The sequence below is a fragment of the Eleutherodactylus coqui genome, chromosome 2 (genome assembly GCF_035609145.1).
Source record: "Eleutherodactylus coqui strain aEleCoq1 chromosome 2, aEleCoq1.hap1, whole genome shotgun sequence".
NCBI lineage: Eukaryota > Metazoa > Chordata > Amphibia > Anura > Eleutherodactylidae > Eleutherodactylus > Eleutherodactylus coqui.
The window spans coordinates 229,454,306-229,474,340 of NC_089838.1; the positions used below are offsets into that span (position 1 = coordinate 229,454,306).

General features: G+C 45.1%; 1 protein-coding gene across 5 annotated transcripts in view; it reads left to right on the forward strand.

Annotated features, from left to right (window-relative positions):
* Positions 1 to 20,035, forward strand: part of MYO5A (myosin VA) — a 146,135-nt gene that overhangs the window by 24,733 nt on the left and 101,367 nt on the right. The gene's annotated exons all lie outside the window — the stretch shown is intronic.

The window sequence follows — 20,035 nt, forward strand, 5'->3', positions numbered from 1 at the left end:
TGGTGTCTTGGGCTTCAGTCTTAGTGTCTGCAGTGTCTCACGTATAGAAGGGTTAATATTGTTTGGTGCAAATCAAGCTTCCCGAGTATCAAATATAGACAGCGCTGACTGGTTTCTCTTGCCCATTTATTTTGCTGTAAACTTTATTGCCATCATTGTATTTTTCTTCAGTAAATGCCCTCATTTCAAAGCGTTATCCGGAGGGCTGGCTCACTCACATGACATATCCTATCTGCGTAATACACAGTACGCGGAAAATGTGCGTGAAAAAGGCGTATTTGCTGCGTAATTTAAGCACCCATAGCCTGTAGTAGGGCGTATTATGTGCCAAAATAGGATATGCTGCGCTTTTTTTCACACGCAATCTGAATGGCTCAATGTAAATCGGCGAGCTTTTAGTGCTGCTTATTATGTGTGTAAAAAAATTACGGGCTTAATACGCAGACAGAATAGTCCCCTGTGAGTGAGCCCTGATCTCTGCTGGTTTAAAATATGACCTTTATTTTGACATCTGTGACATACATTCCTTGCAGCAAAAAAAATAAAAAATCCCTCCCCTAGAAGTTGTCAGACTTAAGCAAAACTTTCTATGTCTGATTGTAACATTGATTTAAGTAAGAGATTACTATATCAGAAAACTGAGCACTTGAAGGGAGGCTGTAGTACCCTGTGGTAGCGCCTCTAGCTTAGATGTAAGATATGATCGGGTGGGCATGGAGGCTCTAGTACCCTGTTGTACCACCCCTAGCTTGGATACAAGATGTGATACGGATGGGCATGTAGGCTCTAGTACCCTGTTGTACCACCTCTAGCTTAGATGTAAGATGTGATACAGGTGGGCATGGAGGCTCTAGTACCCTGTTGTACTACCTGTAGCTTGGATGTAAAATGTGATACGAGTGGGCAGGGAGGCATACAGGTTCTGTATATTATCTTGCGGTGTATCTGGCTTATTTGCTATAACTGAGCTTCTAAGTCATGCAGACTGGTAGTCTGTTGAAGTGGGTGTCACGGATGGTCCCATACATGTTCTATTGGTGATGAATCTGGTGACCAGGCAGACCATGGAAGTGTGGCACTGTTGTGGAGACATTCCTGTGACCCCCTTGTGTGTGCGGCTGATCATCATCCTGCAGGAAAATTCCTCTTATGGCGGCTTCCATGTGACTGCAGGATGTCCTGAACATATTGCTGAGCTGTCATTGTTCCTCGTACCACAACTAGGGTTGACCGACTGTCATATGCAATACCCCCAGACCATCACACCAGCAGTAGGGGCAGTGTGCCACTCTACAGCAAAGGCTGGATTGATGCGTTCCCCCTCCGAGGTCTCAGGACACGGACATGACCGTCATCAATGCCCAAACTAAACATGAAATCGTAACTGAAAATAACCCGCCTGCACTTGTCTAGTGGTTAGTAAGCTCTACACAAGCACAAAATAGTGGATCACTATGCAAAAGTAGCCTCTTAGAGCCTTGTTATAGGCCAAGCATGGAAAGACCATTCATCTAATCACTCCACAACTCTAATCACTTGCATATCTGCTCAAGATGTAACTGCAGGCTGAGTTTTGCAGCAAAATAACTTCTTCTAGAGGCTTGAATTTTTATTTTTTTTACAAAAAATGTATAGAAGAAAATGAGAGATAATCCAGGTCTTGATTTTAATTTGCAAGTAACACATGTACAGTTAGGGCCAGAAATATTTGGACAGTGACACAAGTTTTGTTATTTTAGCTGTTTACAAAAACATGTTCAGAAATACAATTATATATATAATATGGGCTGAACGTGCACACTCCCAGCTGCAATATGAGAGTTTCCACATCCAAATCGGAGAAAGGGTTTAGGAATCATAGCTCTGTAATGCATAGCCTCCTCTTTTTCAAGGGACCAAAAGTAATTGGACAATGGACTCTAAGGGCTGCAATTAACTCAGAAGGCGTCTCCCTCGTTAACCTGTAATCAATTAAGTAGTTAAAAGGTCTGGGGTTGATTCCAGGTGTGTGGTTTTGGATTTGGAAGCTGTTGCTGTGACCAGACAACATGCGGTCAAAGGAACTCTCAATTGAGGTGAAGCAGAACATTCTGAGGCTGAAAAAAAAGAAAAAATCCATCAGAGAGATAGCAGACATGCTTGGAGTAGCAAAATCAACAGTCGGGTACATTCTGAGAAAAAAGGAATTCACTGGTGAGCTTGGGAACTCAAAAAGGCCTGGGCGTCCACGGAAGACAACGGTGGTGGATGATCACCGCATTCTTTCTTTGGTGAAGAAGAACCCGTTCACAACATCAACTGAAGTCCAGAACACTCTCAGGGAAGTAGGTGTATCTGTCTCTAAGTCAACAGTAAAGAGAAGACTCCATGAAAGTAAATACAAAGGGTTCACATGTAGATGCAAACCATTCATCAATTCCAAAAATAGACAGGCCAGAGTTAAATTTGCCGAAAAACACCTCAAGAAGCCAGCCCAGTTCTGGAAAAGTATTCTATGGACAGATGAGACAAAGATCAACCTGTACCAGAATGATGGGAAGAAAAAAGTTTGGAGAAGAAAGGGAACGGCACATGATCCAAGGCACACCACATCCTCTGTAAAACATGGTGGAGGCAACGTGATGGCATGGGCATGCATGGCTTTCAATGGCACTGGGTCACTTGTGTTTATTGATGACATAACAGCAGACAAGAGTAGCCGGATGAATTCTGAAGTGTACCGGGATATACTTTCAGCCCAGATTCAGCCAAATGCTGCAAAGTTGATCGGACGGCGCTTCACAGTACAGATGGACAATGACCCCAAGCATACAGCCAAAGCTACCCAGGAGTTCATGAGTGCAAAAAAGTGGAACATTCTGCAATGGCCAAGTCAATCACCAGATCTTAACCCAATTGAGCATGCATTTCACTTGCTCAAATCCAGACTTCAGATGGAAAGACCCACAAACAAGCAAGACCTGAAGGCTGCGGCTGTAAAGGCCTGGCAAAGCATTAAGAAGGAGGAAACCCAGCGTTTGGTGATGTCCATGGGTTCCAGACTTAAGGCAGTGATTGCCTCCAAAGGATTCGCAACAAAATATTGGAAAAAAAATATTTTGTTTGGGTTATGTTTATTTGTCCAATTACTTTTGAGCTCCTAAAATGTGGAGTGTTTGTAAAGAAATGTGTACAATTCCTACATTTTCTATCAGATATTTTTGTTCAACCCTTTAAATTAAACGTTACAATCTGCACTTGAATTCTGTTGTAGAGGCTTCATTTCAAATCCAATGCGGTGGCATGCAGAGCCCAACTCGCGAAAATTGTGTTACTGTCCAAATATTTCTGGCCCTAACTGTAGTTATCTCTCATCGTGGTATTCTGTAGCTTCAGTGAAACATATACAGGGTGTAGTCATTGATCCAGCACTATATCTCCGTACCGGCGTTCTATGTTAATAACAATAGCGTACTAGAATAGTAAGGCATTAATGGGTTACACAATGGTATGGTACATGGGCTCCTGGGGGCCCCACAACATGGATTTCAATTTTGTGTTGCGGTCCCTGTAAGAGAGACAGTAAAAAGCAATTGGATAGTTAGTCGCATGCATGAAGCAGAAAACTCTTAAGTCCTGTGGGACCACTGCAATGACTGAGGTAAAGAAGCGTACTTGAAGTGCTTCCTTCTGCTAAGATGCGTGCACGTTGCCGTCGTTGGACCGGTGTTCATTCCAGGGACTCAACACTGATTGGTATGTGAATCTCCACCAGACAATGGTGGATGACTTCCTGGATGATCTGCGCCTATCGTAGCTGAAGGAGACCACCTCAAGTACACTTTCCTTCAATTATAGCAGTGGTTCCACAGGACTTGGAGACATGGAAAGTGTTCAAGGTCATGTGTTGGTTTGCCAGGGAATACAAGACTTTGGGCATTTGATTTCTGAAGACAAGTACCAGCACAGAAGAGCTCGTCCTCCAGGGTGAGCATTGTTGGGATGAATTCACAAATCTTGTTCAGCTACTATTACACATTTCTTTCTTGTTGAGATATGTGTAGTCTTTCCAGTAATCACTCCCTGTCTAGTAAACACATGACACGTGTCTTCTTATAATGCCGTCTTCCTTAGTCTATCATGATGTCATTCATCTAATCTAACAGCATTACTGGCTCTCCATAAAATGATTTTGGGATTCTTTCCCAGATCAGTGCAGTGACAGGGCTGCTGAAATACGTTTCTCATTGCTTTCTTTTACAAAATGAATTTGAAAAAAAGTTCAAGTTTAATCCCCTTTAAAATGCCGCTGTCCTCACCTTTAAAGGGGTTGTCCCGCGCCGAAAGATAAAAAATTTTTTGTCCAATCCCCCAGTACCTGTAAAGGAAAACCACTGCCATGTGTTATTAAAAAAAAAAAAAAAAAAATTCCCTTACCTGAATCCCCGTTCAGCAACTTTAAAAAATCTTCTGTCCAAGATGGCTGCCGCTGGTCTTCTCCCACGGTGCACCGCGGGTCTTCTCCCATGGTGCACCGTGGATGTTCTTCTGCTATCTACGTTCCACTGCCGATTACAGCCACCACATTGGCTGATCGGCACCATGTGACGGGGGCGGAGCTACGCGATCACGCTGAAAAGGGGGAGGAGCCAGGACGCAGCTCGTGAGCCCGGACCATCCAGGAGAAGAATCCTCTGTGCGCAAGCGTGACTGTTCCTGCGACCAGAGAAGAAGTTTGTTTGTCGCCATGGAGACGGGGACGCCAACACCGGGAGGGGGTAAGTATATAACTTCTGTATGGCCAATATTTAATGCACGATGTATATTACAAAGTGCATTAATATGGCCATACAGAAGTGTATAACTGCACTGGCTGTTGCGGGACAACGCCTTTAAGCTTCATACACTGTCTATAGGGCTCAAAAGTGAGGGGTTGTCCAATTTTTAACCATCGATGGCCTACCCTCAGGATCTCTAGTTAATCAGCAAGGCTTTGCCGCGAGGAATCCCCGCCGATCAGCTGTGGGGTAGGCAGCTGTCGCATTGTAGGGAAGCGGACAGCTCTGTACTCTGCAGCGGCCCTTTTAGTATAACCGGCTCCGCTCCCATTGAATTCAATAAGAACACTGTCTTTAATACCGACCCGAGCTACTGCAAAGTGTATTGAGCTTATCTGCTTTCTACTCCATACACAATGAATGCTGGGGGATAGATCAACAATAGTTCAATATCTGCAGCTATCCTGCCTGCATCGCTCAGTGAATGGAGGCGGAGTGGGCTGGGGATAGTTCTGTCCGCCTCCATTCACAGTGAGCATATATGTGTGTATATAGTCCAACACAACCAATGACTCATTCACGCCTTCCTTAGGACTTTGGGTCACAAGTTTTGCTGTTCCATTTTTGGAGCAGAAAAATGGAATTAAATGCTTCCATTTTCCTCACTGTTTTCTAAAGAGCAGGGTGCTTTATTTGCTTATTAGTTAATTACCTGCGTGTTCGTCTGCGGTGAATTTGTAGTATTATTATTTTTTTTTAACCTAATCTGTGTTTTGCTGTGTTTGGAAACATAAAAAGTTGAAATAGTGAAAGGAATGTAACTGCAATTTGCTGTCAGCACAGTTCTATATGCTTTTGGTCTTGTCATCTTTTGCTAGGATATAAAGGTTTTGTGGGCTACATACACGTGAGCCGCTACATACAGTTGCCCATGAGAAAAACATGTTTTTTTCTGAATGTACACCTGCTACCTTAAGCGCTAATTCCCGCAGACTGGTTTCTGCAGCGTTTTACATGGCGGAAATCCGCAGCGCTATTCTGCAGCTATTGGGTTCTATTGAACCTAATAGCTTTTTGCCTTGCAATGTTCATGCTGTGGAAGTCTACTGCGGAATTCCGCAGCGTGAAAGCAATCGCGACATGTTCTATATGTTGCTGAAAAAACGCGCGTCTGGCTTTCATTGTAGTCAATGGATGCCATCCTTCACGTGATACTTCTGCTGTGAGCACAGCGGAAGTATCGTGTGATTACCCGTCACCGCCCACTGCCGACGTGTCATGTGCTGCACTGCGAATGCTTGTCGGCTTGCCAAATGGGATTCTCGCGGTGCATACGGAGAGATGAGTATGGGGTCTTTGTGCGACGCCGTATTGGACTCCGCTGCGATATTCCGATGGCAGAGTCTGACACGGCCGTGGGCAGGAGTCCTAAGCGTTTGCCCTTGAACCTTATTGATCGTCAGCGCAAATGTTATTTTTAGGGGGAATTGCAGCCTTTTGAATTGAAAAGGTAAATCCGCCGGTATTATGAGACTGTGCGAGATTAAAACACTTTCTCGTTTTGCTATTCCAGTCATATAATGGGTATTATAAATATTTCGCCCCAGGTGTATAATTTGTAATCGTGTGCCGTTGCACAGTTTTGGCGCATCAAGAGTACGCATTAATAGGATCAGAACACCAAGTTTTAACCTCAGTTTATAAGAAGGCGCTCCTGACAGCTCCAAAGAGTTAGGGAACTTTACAGGGTGTGAGGTGACGTGTTCAGAGTCCGAAACATTATCCACCCACAGATACTCTACAATTTCTCCTTCGACTTGTGAAATATTTTTTTCATTCATCCGTCCTACAGTCTCATTAGTTGGTGCCAAAATTGCCCTTTGACACAACCATTCTTTATCCACCATATTGGATTGCTTGCAAAATCTGTCTTTGTCGTACAGCCCAGCTTTCACGTGTTCTACTGCTGAGGTAAAATGAAAGCAGCGCTGTGATTGGTGGCAATTTCTTATATTTCTGAGGTAAACTAAAGGCTGCACTGTGATTTATTGCTATTTGTTATACTGCTGAGGTAAAATAAAAGTTGCGCTGCGATTGGTTGCTATGGGCAACACAGATTTTCTTTCAAATCTCAATCCATGCTAGTGTCTTTGGTTCAAGTTTTAATCCCGGCAACACGGGCATCACTGCTAGTTTAATAATCGCATATGTGCGGCAATGGCATCTGTCTGCCCGTTTTGTTAAGGCATAGCTTATGATTTGTACCCTCTTCCCTTCCACTTCGCCACGCAGCGCTGGCGGTGGAGCAGAGGTTCGCCTGCGCATCACCAAATAAATCTGTCTTGTCACGCTTCCTAGAGAACTATATATTTTCAGGATAAAACGTAGCCCATGTCCTTCCACAAGATGCCAGCTATCTCCCTGACAAGTTTCATCAAAATCACTTCAATGGTTTAGCTGTGAAAAGGTAACAGACAGAGTTTACCCTCACATTTAGGCCGCCTGCAGACGGCCGGGTCGGATTCTCGCAGAATTCTCGCAGCAGGAGCTGACCCAAGCATCTGCAGAGAGCAGCGCGGGCACTCGCCTCTCCCGCGGCCCCGGCTCTTTCATGGGCGCATGCGCAGAGCGGGGCCGGCGGCCGGTGACTGACGTTTCTGTGTGCGGCTCTGCGAGCCCGCACAAAAATAGAGCTTGCCGCGTGAGATTTCGCGCAGCCAAATTGCGGCCGTCTGCCCAGGATTGCGTTTGTTAACGCAATCCTTGGCAGCTTCCAGGGGCGGAAATTCCGCGGGAAATCCCACCGCGGAATTTCCGCCTGTCTGCAGGCGGCCTTACAGTATTAGTACGGGTGTTCCCTGAGGTGGCCGTTTTTTTACCAGAACAGATAGCTCTGCAGACTACGCTATTTGTTCAGGTAAAAATGGAAAACCCAAGGGAACGGAAAGAAACTTTTTGTTTTTGTCTTTTTAAATCCACTGAAATAGATGGGAGAAAAGAAATGTTTTTTTTTCCGTTTGTAATTCCATATTTCTGCTCCAAAAACAGAACAGAATTCTGACTGGAGGCCCTAAGGCTGGCTGCACACGACCGTGACGGGCTCCGCCGCGGAATTCCCCCAGAGACCCCAATACATACCTGCGGATCCGGCGTCCTACGCCCCGCATGAGGATTCGGTGTGATGCGCCACAGCGTCATGTGACTACAGCGGAAGATAGCTTGACGGACGGCTTCCATTGACTGCAATGGAAGCCGTCCGCGCGTACACCCGCAGCAAATAGAGCATGCCGCGGGTGAGGTCGGGTGATTTCACGGGCGGAATTCCGCACCGTGAGCATTGAGCTATTAGGTTCAATAGAATCTAATAGCTGCGGGCAACGCAGCGGATTTCCGCCTCCTATTACGCGTCCGAAATCCGTCCGTGGGAAGGAGCCATAACAGAGGTGTGACTAGTCCCTAATGTATCAGGTGGTTTCTCCAAACTGAGCTCAAAATGCCCCTTTTATTGACTACTGCCGTCTACTTGTATCTATTCTCAATATTAGAAACAAAAAACGTTACTGTGGTTAAATGATTTTCTGCAAAATTCTCCTGTGCTCTCCATAGCAACCTCGTATTGTAAGCTCTGCGCTGCCGTGACCTGCACTACGGCGTTACATTCTTGCTACTAAACCTTTCTAGACCGTAACTGTTAATTATTTCCTACTTTTTGCTTAGCTTTTATAATGTCAATTTGAAAGGCCCTGCCGTGTTCTCAGCTGCATTGCTTTACAGCCACCCAATGAATCTATCGCAGCTTTTCTTTTCTCTTGACACCCCTCACCAGTCCTTTATTACCAAGTCCCATTAAATTTGTCTCCTGGCGCTTTGATCTGTTTAGTGAGTGGTCTCCACTGTGAGTCAACTCTAACATCACCCATTGGTGGTTGACACCGCCCAGTTGACAGATTCAGAGCACTGAGTCTCGAATCTAGTGGTATTTGGAACAGGGGAGTATTAAGAAATGAGAAGCTACAATAGGGAGCGGGGTGCTGCCGCAAGGCTCCAATGACCGAAGATACATCTGGTCCTCCTTTAATAAGGTCGTAGATATATCAATCAGGAAGAGGGCCATTTCACTTGCCACCTTTGATGGCATGTTTCTCCAGCTATACCGCTGTACATTCTTCTGTTATTTTCTGCTGTTCTCTGTGTCTGGAAGAACATGACTCACTGACTGAGATATAATAGAGGCTCGCTGACACCATTAAATGCTTGCTTTACAAAGAGGTTAGGATGTGCCCCGCGGCTGATGAAGAGCCCTTGGAGTGTCGTGCCTGCGAGCACAAGGCCAGCTGTTCTGTTACGTCTTGGATAAATAACCGGATTGCAAAGAAAATGTTGCGACTTGTTATTTCACGGTTCTATTTGGTGGAGGATACAAATAAATGTTCACTCCTCTGTATTGTTTGTTCGGACAATATGGATATGTGGTTTTGCACGCTGACTCCCTGACAAGTGCGCATACATTATGCATGTGTTTATTTGTCATCTGTTCATTGTCTGCTTCTAGCACTTCTGTATGTTTGTCTTTTAGAGGAGGTGGCGGCGGACATTTACATGCAACTTTTAATTATATTTACTTTGCCTTATTATATGGAGTTGTCTTTTTTTTTTTTTTAAGCAGTGTTAACCATTTGTTCACCTAGAACAGGGAAACTATCAATATGGCTCATTTAGAACTCACACAGCGGCAAAATCCGCAGCATTTAAGTGACCAATGTGGATTTCTGGTGTATTGACCACTAATGATACGTCCGTGTGTGAAGGTCTTCAATCATGTATTTTTTTTTTTTATTGGAAAAGCAATTTGACTGTAAAGTAACCTATACCTACATTGCCCATGTACAAATGGGTTGTAGGAGGGGTGATGTGTGGAGGACCATCCGTTTTTGGGGATTACACAGTACGGGATTAGTGTGGTGTATTTGTTTGGTGATCACAGAAATGAGTGGTCATCGTGGTCAAACCTCTTCTACTTCCATCAAGAAGATATGCATGCCTCCTGTCCACATAAGAACGTGGCATTAAGATACCTTTACACGGGACGATTGTTTGGTGCATAAACGTCTGACAGCCATCCCACCGATTATCACTTCTGTGCTTTTACCCAGGAGCGATTCTGCCAGATAAAGGAGGCAGAATGGCTGGAGATCTCTTCTGACTACCCGCCTCCATTCACAGTAAAGAGGAGCCGTTCATAGATTGAGTGACTCCTGTTAAGGCCGCATGCACACAGGCCGGTCGGATTCTGCATGCCGGAGCCCGTGGTAGAATCTGACCCCGTGCCTAGCCAGCATCCATGCGTACCTGTATTTTCTACTTTTTCTCTGTACTGCGGATGATCTGCATGGCTCGCCATTGGCAAGTGCCGTATGGATTTTTTTATTTATGTTTTTTAAACTCCTGCAGAATCCGTGGCCTGTCCGGAATGTCAATTGCAGACGGGCCACGGGTTGGACAGCTTCTAAGCTGCTTAATATCGACAACTGAGCAACTTCTCACTGAGGGCTGGGTGTACATGGGCCAACGGTCACCTGTAATTGCTCGTTTGTGATTATTCAGGCAACTATTGGTCTGTGTAAAGGTACCTTAACTAAACAAAGTGAGCTTGCATACTATGCTCATTTTAGTTTGTCACTGCTTTTCAAATGAGTGGTTTCCTCTGTTGTCTGGATGGATACATGTTCTAATACCCATCAACCATCTTACCTCGTACAACCTGAAAGCCTTGTGATCCTTAGGGCTTATTTAGACGACCGTATATCGGCTCAGTTTTCACGCCCGGCCGATATACGGTGTCCTTGTCTGCGGGGGGAGGAGGATGGAAGAGCCAGGAGCCGAGCGCTCAGCCAATCCGACACAGCCCTTTCAGCAGGTGTGGATTTTAAATCCCCGCCTGCTGAAAGAACGTCATTACACTGACGAGGACAGAGCAGACGTGCCAAGCCCCAACAACACCGCAGAGGTGAGTATTTATTTATCTTTTTACTACAGCTATAATGATTTTAAGGGAAGGGCTTATATTTAAAGCCCTTCCCTGAAAATCACTGCTGGAGTGCCGTCATCCTATTGCTTGTAAATCAATGGGAGAGCTTTGCAATCCTCTTCCACAGCTGTGGCAGGGAATTCTTTACTCCCCGCAGGGAGCCCCCTTGTCACTGAATATTCCCGCGGGGAATATTGACACGTACCACGGAACTATGGTGCAAGTGTGTCCTATGTAATGCAGGTACGTGCGTTTGCAAACCTGTAAAGCACAGACATGTGAACACGCCATAGGGAGCCAATGGTTCTAATAGACGCGTGGTTATGTGTGCACGTATGTACGCACATAAACACGCTCGTCTGAATGAGCCCTCAGGCTGGATTCACATGGGAAATTTTTATGCACAAATTCCATTTGGTCGTGATCTGGACAGAACTTGCACGTGAAAATGACCCCTTGATTTCCATGTGTCTCTTCACATGAATGATTCTTTTATTGCAGCAATGCTGTTTTTGGGCGATTCCTCGCGAGGAATCTCCTATTAGTTTCTATGAACTCATTTAAAGAAAACAAATTGCTGTCAAAATTAGACTATTTTCAATTCTGCATCAAATGCACATGGAGCTGTACAGCTTTTTGTGGATGGTTCCCAGAGATGGGGTGTTTTTGGTTATTTGAGCAACCATTCACATGCTATTATTTGCCAGATCAAAAAAAATAAAAAATCCATCTGCAGTCACATGGAGTAGGTAGCGTGTGATTCACATGGGGTGTGTGTGGCCAAAGGAATGTACAAGTTCAAGAGAACACATGAAAAACTGCTGTCTGTTCCAAGAACTCTCTGATCAAACCTAACATTGTCCAAGTATCGACGGGTGCCTGGAATAAGCAAACACTGCATATAAAATACTGCTGATATGGATGTGGGTGCGTTTTGTGCTTCCTATGTGCACTTCACATATTTTTGTTTCAAGGTAAACTTGTAAAGAGGTTGTTACATTCAAAGGAAAAATAATGGTGCTTGTCACTGAAGAGCATATAAGTGGGTAGGGCCCTGCAGCGGTGGAAGTTAGGAGGCTTACCAACACCAAAGGGCTGCAGCCCTATACAGAACACCCAGCTTTGTGAGCCTATGGCCGGCACAGCGGAGAGCTTCCTCTGGGGAGTTTTCCTGAAATCTCCTGCACAATCTGGTGCTGCGTTTGCTGTTTATTTCATTACAGAAGGTAAAATCTGTGTCAAATGTGGAAGAACTCTGTGGCAGAGAACATGGAGGATTTACTAATCTACCCTATGCCCTCATATTCGGGCTGCCTGCGCACAGGCGGATTTTGCTGCGGAATCCGGAGCGGGGATCCACCTTCAGAGTTCGCAGCACATACCCTCCATAGCATGCTATGGAAAAACGATTCTTCATGTATACGAGCGGAAACCAATTGCTGTTTCTGTGCGTTGATGAAAAATCGCAGTATGTTCCATTTTCCTGCGGTGTCCGCATGGGCGGCTTCCATTAACTTCAATGGAAGCCGTCCGACCCACAACCCGTCCACACTTGAGACTGCAGACGGGCGGCGGATTCCACGGGAAACGCAACAGTTTTAAAAAAAGAAATCTGTACTGTGCATTTCCGACGGCGAGCCGTGCGGGCCATCCGCAGTACAGATGAAGATTCAAGCTAGCAGGTACACGCGAACGCCGCTGCTGCCAGGGCCGAATTCTGCATGCGGAATCGGTCTCTGCCATGTGCATGCGGCCTCATACCTAATTTTTTTCCACCCTAATATCCATTGTCATGCATTCTGCTGTTTTAGCAAAAGATCATTGATTAAACAATTACGTAACGGTCCGTTTACATAAGTGTTCTCGTTTGAATGATGTCAGAGTTCTCTCGGGCGGTTTGTTAATACGGACAGATACATTGTGGCTCATTCAGTGACTGAGAACGACAGTACGATCACGATTTCAATCGAATGACTAAGGAACGAACGAGCCAGGCACCCACCGTTTGTTGGGATGTAGTATTTCTTAAAGGCTCTGCAGGAAGAACATTTTAAAATCCTGATTATTGATGCTGATTTACAAAAAAACGTTGAAATGATATTCTTTGATACTGCTGTATAAAAAGCTGCCCTGACCTCATTTATTCCCTGTCTGACAGTCGGACAATGCGGCACATTGATATAAGAACTGAGAAACCTATTCAGAAGTGTAAAGGAATACCCTGATGGGTTGTGCTGCAGATAACTTGGCTGTCACATCTGAAGAGGAATGTTCTCGATGATTTGCTGCTCATGTGATAACAAAATGCAGTAATTGTTTCTGTTCTTCGTTTTGCAGTCACATTACCGTCTTCAGTTGTACAATTAAAAATTAGAAACTTTGCAAATAGTCTTTTGTGTATGCGATCCTGCAGATGTCTGCGTTGTTATATAGAGACCCTTAGGAGTACGTTCACATGTAGTGGATTTTAGTGTGGATTTTGCTAAGATTTTTGACCTTGATCTGCAGCAGATTTCACGCTATTAATTGAAGGGGGTGATGTTTGCGGCAGATCCTTGTCAGGATCCACAACAATGGTGCAGATTTTCTGTTGCAGAAAATGCATGTCAATTCCGCTACGTCTGAACGTACCCAAAGGCTTTGTTCCTATCACATTTGCAGCCTATGTTGGAGGTATACACAAGGAGGACCTCTGACGTACAGGGTGTTTCAAAAAGATGGACCCAATTCCAATACAGTATATTTCACAGCGGCAACACCTTACATTTACATAAAAAGTTACAAAGTTAGTTAGCAAGTTTTACTAACCATTTTCGAAGTGCTGCATATGGCCTCCAGCTGCTCTACAGTCATCTCGAGATGACTATTGGTTGGGTTCCAAATGCCCCCCGGTGTCGTCTTAGACTGATGTCACCGCTGCTGGGATTCTGGTTACCCAGATTAGATGCTAATGGTGGCACAAAAACAAGGTCTTTGTCTTCTCCCCACAAGAAACAGCTGCTATGTGTCATGTCTGGAGATTTTGAGGAGGCCAGGAAAGTAGCGCCAAGTCTTCGGATCCCGTGCAGCCTACTGACGTTGAGGCAATATAAGTCATTTAGAAAACGTTGAAGGTGCCAATGTGGTGGTGCTTGATCTTGCTGAAAATTGTTTTCAGAATCTTAAATTTTGAAGAGCTTTTTCTGCAGAATTTTGTGATACGTTTGCCCCGTAACTATGTTTCCCTTGAAAAAGAAAAGGTCTTATACTCATATTTGAGAAATGGCACAAATGCGTTCATTTTTGAAGAATTGCGCTCCTGCTGTACAGTTTTGTGTGGATTTTCTTATCCCATATGCGCACATTATAAAGGTTAATTTACCGCTTAGCTGAAATGTTGCTTCAGTAAGGACTCATGTCCACGGGCAGGTCGGATTCCGCATGTGGGAGTTCAGTGGAAGCTGACCATGCCCTTGGCAGAGGACACTGCAGGTTTTCTACTTACCAGTCTGGTTCTTCTGCGGGTCTTCATTTTCTCCTCCTACGGGTGCGCCAGGCCGCGGATCGGATGGCTTCCATTGATTTCAATGGAAGTCACATGTGCAGGATCCGCAGCAAGATGGAGGAGGCTGCGATTTGTTTTCCAGACCAGAAGGTCCACAAAACAAATCCGCAGGCCTTAATTAAGCTGCAGGGGGCCATATCTCCCTACGGGCCGCTTGTATTGCGGATCATCCGCTGGGGTGTCTCACGCGGATTCCGCAATTCAAATCCACCCGTGGACATGAGGCCTAAAAGTCAAGGCCTGAAAGTGGTTCTGTAATATCGCACCACTAGATGCTTTCCTCTGTCACCTGCATCAAGACCCTGTACCATTGTATATGTGGCCTCGTGATTAAATGTCGCCTAAACACGCCAGACAGTGGTATGAGGGATCACCAGGTCTTGGCCGGCACAATGAATGGATTTGCACGGGAGACACAGAAAAATCTCTTGAATTCTTCCTCTGAAGTTTGTGGTCAGACTGCTTTTCCTTACATAAACAGCTTGTTTCCTCAAATTGTCAGTACAAGCAACAAATATTGAATTGTCAGATGAGTGCAATTACTTCAATTCCCGTTAATTCAGTCTGAATTGTAGAACATAAAGCGCCTTGTCTGCGGGGTCACCAGCTTGTGAAAGACTAAGGCCAGCGACTGTTTGTGCCCTGATAGAGGCATCTTGTGGCAATTATTTGAAACTCCATGTCTGACCCTTCCAGATGGTCTGGCCTTCTTTCGTGAGAGGTTCGTGGTTGCAAAGATATGGCAATTTCAAAATGTGTCCATCTTTTTGAAACACCCTGCAGTTATCTGATGGAAGGCTGCAATGTTAACCCCCTGTATAGTCAAATATTGGGATGTCTCTCCTGGATTACCCCTTCACCCGTGGTACCTGGTGTGTGAAGCTTTTTTGGAGCTACGGCTCTTCATTTAGCCAGCCCATTGTATTAGTGAACTGCTGATAGTGTTGGGGTGCAGATACCAATAACCGTATTTTTATGTTATATAGTGGCATCTATCACTGATAGGATATTTTGGAATCCATTAAACATATGTGTTTTGCTGGATGCCCTAGTATGGAATAACCTAGTCTACTATACAGTTCCATGCTTTTTTTTTTTTTGCGGTACACTGACCTATACCGGTAATTCGGAGGCCAACAGCACACTCTTTTGGCCTCCAACTGTCAATGAAAGGCTATGAATTTATTTAGAATGTACATCGGGATCTTTTCCGATGCATACGCTAAATGTAGAGTTGAAACAAGATGGGAAAAATAGCCTTATCCGGCAGTCATCTGTTACTCCAATCCCTTTTCCCCAATGCAGACACCCCAGCCGTGGCTCAGTACCAAAGTGCATGGCAGCAGGTAATCACGCATCACTCCTCCATTCACTTCAATGGGACCACCAGAGATGGTCAACTTGGCTAAGTCTGGAGATTTCATGGAAGTTAATGGAGCAGTGATGCGCGTCTACCTGGCGCTACTCACTTCGGGACTGAGCCGCGGCTGGGGTGTCTACATTGACAGGTAAAGCCCATTGGGAGACAACTCCTTTAAATTACAGACAGTTGACTAGGGGGAGATAGTTTGGAATTACACAATTTTAAAGTTAGATTTCACTGGGTTTGTCTGCCAGTAATCTAGGAGTCGCGAAGGTCTGAGTAGGAGTGGAGGAGATCATTTTAAGGCCTCAGTCACACGGGCGCATCGGCACCCATATACTGGCGCCGATGCGCCCGTGTGACTGACACCAGCATACGGACGTACCTGCAGACGGCCGTCTCTCTGCAGCGCCGGAGGAAAGAACACATGAGCGGCAATGAAGCCGGTCACATGTTCTTTCCTCCAGCGCTGCAGAGAGACGGCCATTTGCAGGTACGTCCGTCTCCTTCCTGCAGTCACATGGGCGCATCGGCGCCGGTGTACGGGTGCCGATGCACCCGTGTGACTGAGGCCTTACAAAGTATGTTTGAAAAGTTGTTCTATTTTCTACTTTAGTTCACTGAATTAATAGAAAGAACATTTGCAGAAGTGTACGTATCATGATAGGAACAATAATTTTATTAAAAAGTTTGTCTAGAATTAGAAAAAACATGACTAGTTTCTTCCAAAAACCGCCCCAAACCACAGGTTGTGTGTGATATAGCCGCTATTTACTATAATTGAGCTGAACTGCAATACTGCACATAACGGCTGTGGGTGACACCATTTTTCAAGAGATCGACCATGTTTTCTTAAAGGGGTTGTCCCGCGGCAGCAAGTGGGTCTATACACTTCTGTATGGCCATATTAATGCACTTTGTAATGTACATTGTGCATTAATTATGAGCCATACAGAAGTTATCAAAAGTTTTATACTTACCTGCTCCGTTGCTGGCGTCCTCGTCTCCATGGTGCCGACTAATTTTGCGCAGTCCGGGTCTTCTGCTTTCTTCAATGGAGCCTCTCGTGCAGGATGCCGGCTCCGTGTAGCTCCGCCCCGTGCCTATTCCAGCCAATCAGGAGGCTGGAATCGGCAATGGACCGCACAGAAGAGCTGCGGTCCACGGAGGAAGAAGATCCCGGCGGCCATCTTCACCGGTAAGTATAGAAGTCACCGGAGCGCGGGGATTTAGGTAAGCGCTGTGCTGTTTTTTTTTTTTAAGTCCCTGCATCGGGGTTGTCTCGCGCCGAACGGGGGGGGGGGGGGGGGGGGGGGGTGTTGAAAAAAAACAAACCCGCTTCGGCGCGGGACAACCCCTTTAAATATTTCTAGAACTGTCTCTAAGAACCACATGGATAATTTTTATCTTCGGTATCAGTCTTCAATGTGCTCGAAGGAGTTGAGAAAAACAAAAGTTCTCCTTGACTTGTATATAAAGAAATATATACATTTAATAACGAAGTACAGTAAAACCCCCTCAACATATGCGCATTCCCCTCCCTCTAATAATCTTCCTTTGCCGTTTCCAACTGAAAGTTGTCTAAAATAGCCCTTTATCCACTATTTATAGGCACAGACGGACCTCGCCGTTCCATTCAGTCATTTTCCATTGGCTGCAGTTTGGGTTGACATGGAAATAGTTTAACAGTAATTTCGGGATGTGAAGTCTCCGTCAGGAGGGTCGCATCGGTGTAGGAGAGAGGGGAGGTGTTGGTGTGTTCTTCTATAGAAGGTGTGAATTTAATCTTATGGGTAGACGGCATGATGGAACTACCGTTCATTCCTGCAGGGTTTCGTGCCGTGTCCCCAGTGAATGCTCGGTCTGACAGAAGTGGAATATTAGAGCGCCCGCCTGAATACTGATGAAATGTTCTGCTTCACCTCACAGATGTGACTTGTGAAATATGTGGAGTGTGAATTACTCATGTTCTCTTCAAAGAAAAACACACATCAGAGCGTTTACACCCAAACCGAAGTCCTGCTCACAAAACTGCTTATTCTTTGGAAAAGGAAGGTTATTTCTGAAATCCCTCCATTCTTAGGTAGCCTGTTCTTGGGTGATGGTAGTGGGATACTAACGGAGGGTAGGCTGGAGGGTACACGGTACTTCCAGTGTACCTACCACTACCAACAATCCCTATACACTATCTTGGGGGGGGGGGTGCGTAATATGTGCATGCTGCGATCTATTTTGCGCTCTGTGTGAGAGAGGCACAATTGAAAGTAATGTAAAGTTTGTTGCCTTGTATTACGTGCGCAAACCCCACATGCGGAGTACATGGTAAAAAAAGGCTTGTGAGCGCGAGCCCTTACATGGACACGAGTGAATGTGAAAATTGAAAAATTGTTCACAAATCATTCAGTCATACACATTCACTGTAGCCGTGAATGACTAAACGGTCGCTGTTTACACAGACCGAATTCCTGTTCATTGTTCGATCATCGTCCGTGTATACACTGAATGATTGATTATATTGGTCAAATTCGCACGATTTGGATATTTTATCCTGCTGCCTTGTGACCTTCATTGGAAATCGGCGCCGAGATACCAGTTTTTTTTTAATCTGTACACATTCTACTTGCCCATCATTATATAAAAATAAGGATGAGCGAGTATACTCGCTAAGGCACTACTCGCTCGAGTAATGTGCCTTAGACGAGTATCTCCCTGCTCGTCCCGGGTGCCGCCGTGGGGCGGGGAGCTGCGGAGGAGAGCAGGGAGGAACGGAGGGGATATCTCTCTCTCTGTCCCTCTCTCCTGCCCGCTCTCCCCTGCTCCGCGCCGCAACTCACCTGTCAGCTGCGGCGGTCCCCGAATCTTCAGGGACGAGCAGGGAGATACTCGTCTACGGCACGTTACTCGAGCGAGTAGTGCATTAGCGAGTATACTCGCTCATCCTTATATAACACCCTTTTTGTGACGTCTGGGTCTCAGGCCCTTGACATAATCCTCTTGACACACTGCAATGAAGCGTTGACCGCCATATGTCTTCTACCACATTTCAAACAACTCTACTGTGGTACAAAAAGTCTTCTGCGGCTTTGTGCGACCACACACTATTGTATGTCGGCAAAATTTTTTTTTTCTTCCCCAGTCTGATAAAATCTTTGTATGAAGTCTGAGACCTATTGAGGTAAAGTAAAGACCTCCTACCCTGTGGCAAGAAATTCTCTGTAGGCCGCTTCCACACAAGAACTTTCCAATGCGATTTTTGTAGCGATGCGACAGTGCTACAAATCGCATGAATGTAGAGCCCATGCTTTCCTAGGGGTTCATCCACACCAGCGTTTTTTTTTGTAGGCTGCTACATTGCAAGACTACAAATTTGCTCTATACAGCCGCAGTTTTTTTTTGTTTTTAATCCATGGTTCCCTATGGAACCACCTTGCTTATCGCATAGCACAAACCAGCGATCTTCCGTGCGATGTGATTTCATTAGAAAGTCCTATTAACTTTCTCACTACAAAATCGTGGGTAGCAGTGACGCGATGCTACATTTCTCTCCCCCCCCCCCCCCCTCCCAAAAAAAACCCCATCACTGATGCTACAAAATTGTGTGTACATAGCAGCGATATTGCAGCAGCGATATCTCTGTCACCTGTGTGGAAGCGACCTTAAAGTTCTAAATATCTTGTACTATGTAAAAATTGACATGCATCTGTATGTGACCAAATCTGCCAGATAAAGTAGCAATTGTGAAGACAACAGTAGCTTGCATTTAAAGGAAAACCCGTTTAACCCCTTAGTGACAGCCCCATAGTGTCCGTCCCAGCTGCAGGACGTGTATGGAGGGAGATCGCAGGGTGATCTCCCTCCATACATCGCGGGTGTCAGCTGTTTCTTACAGCTGACACCCACGGGCAACAGCCCAGACAAGCCGCGCGACCAGTCGGGGCTGTTAACCCTTTAAATGCCGCAGTCATTTCTCCATAAATGCGTTTTATTGGTCACCCTGTCTCCAAAAAAAATGTAATGAAAACGATCAAAAAGTTGTATGCATTCAAAAATGGTACCAACAGAAACTATAGGACGTCCCGCAAAAAATGAGCCTTCGTGCAACTATGTGGACGGAAAAGTAAAAGTTATTGTGTGCAGAAGAAAATTTAAAAAAATCAAATATCTTAAAAAAAAATACAAATGGTACAAAAAAAAAAAAATAAAGTATATAAGTTTGGTAGAAACAAGACGCACCGAAAGATGTCAGAATGCCTTTTTTTCCATTTTTTTTTTTTTCAATACATTGTATGGTACATTTAATAGTGCCATTGAAAAATACAACTCGTCCCGCAAAAAAAAACAAA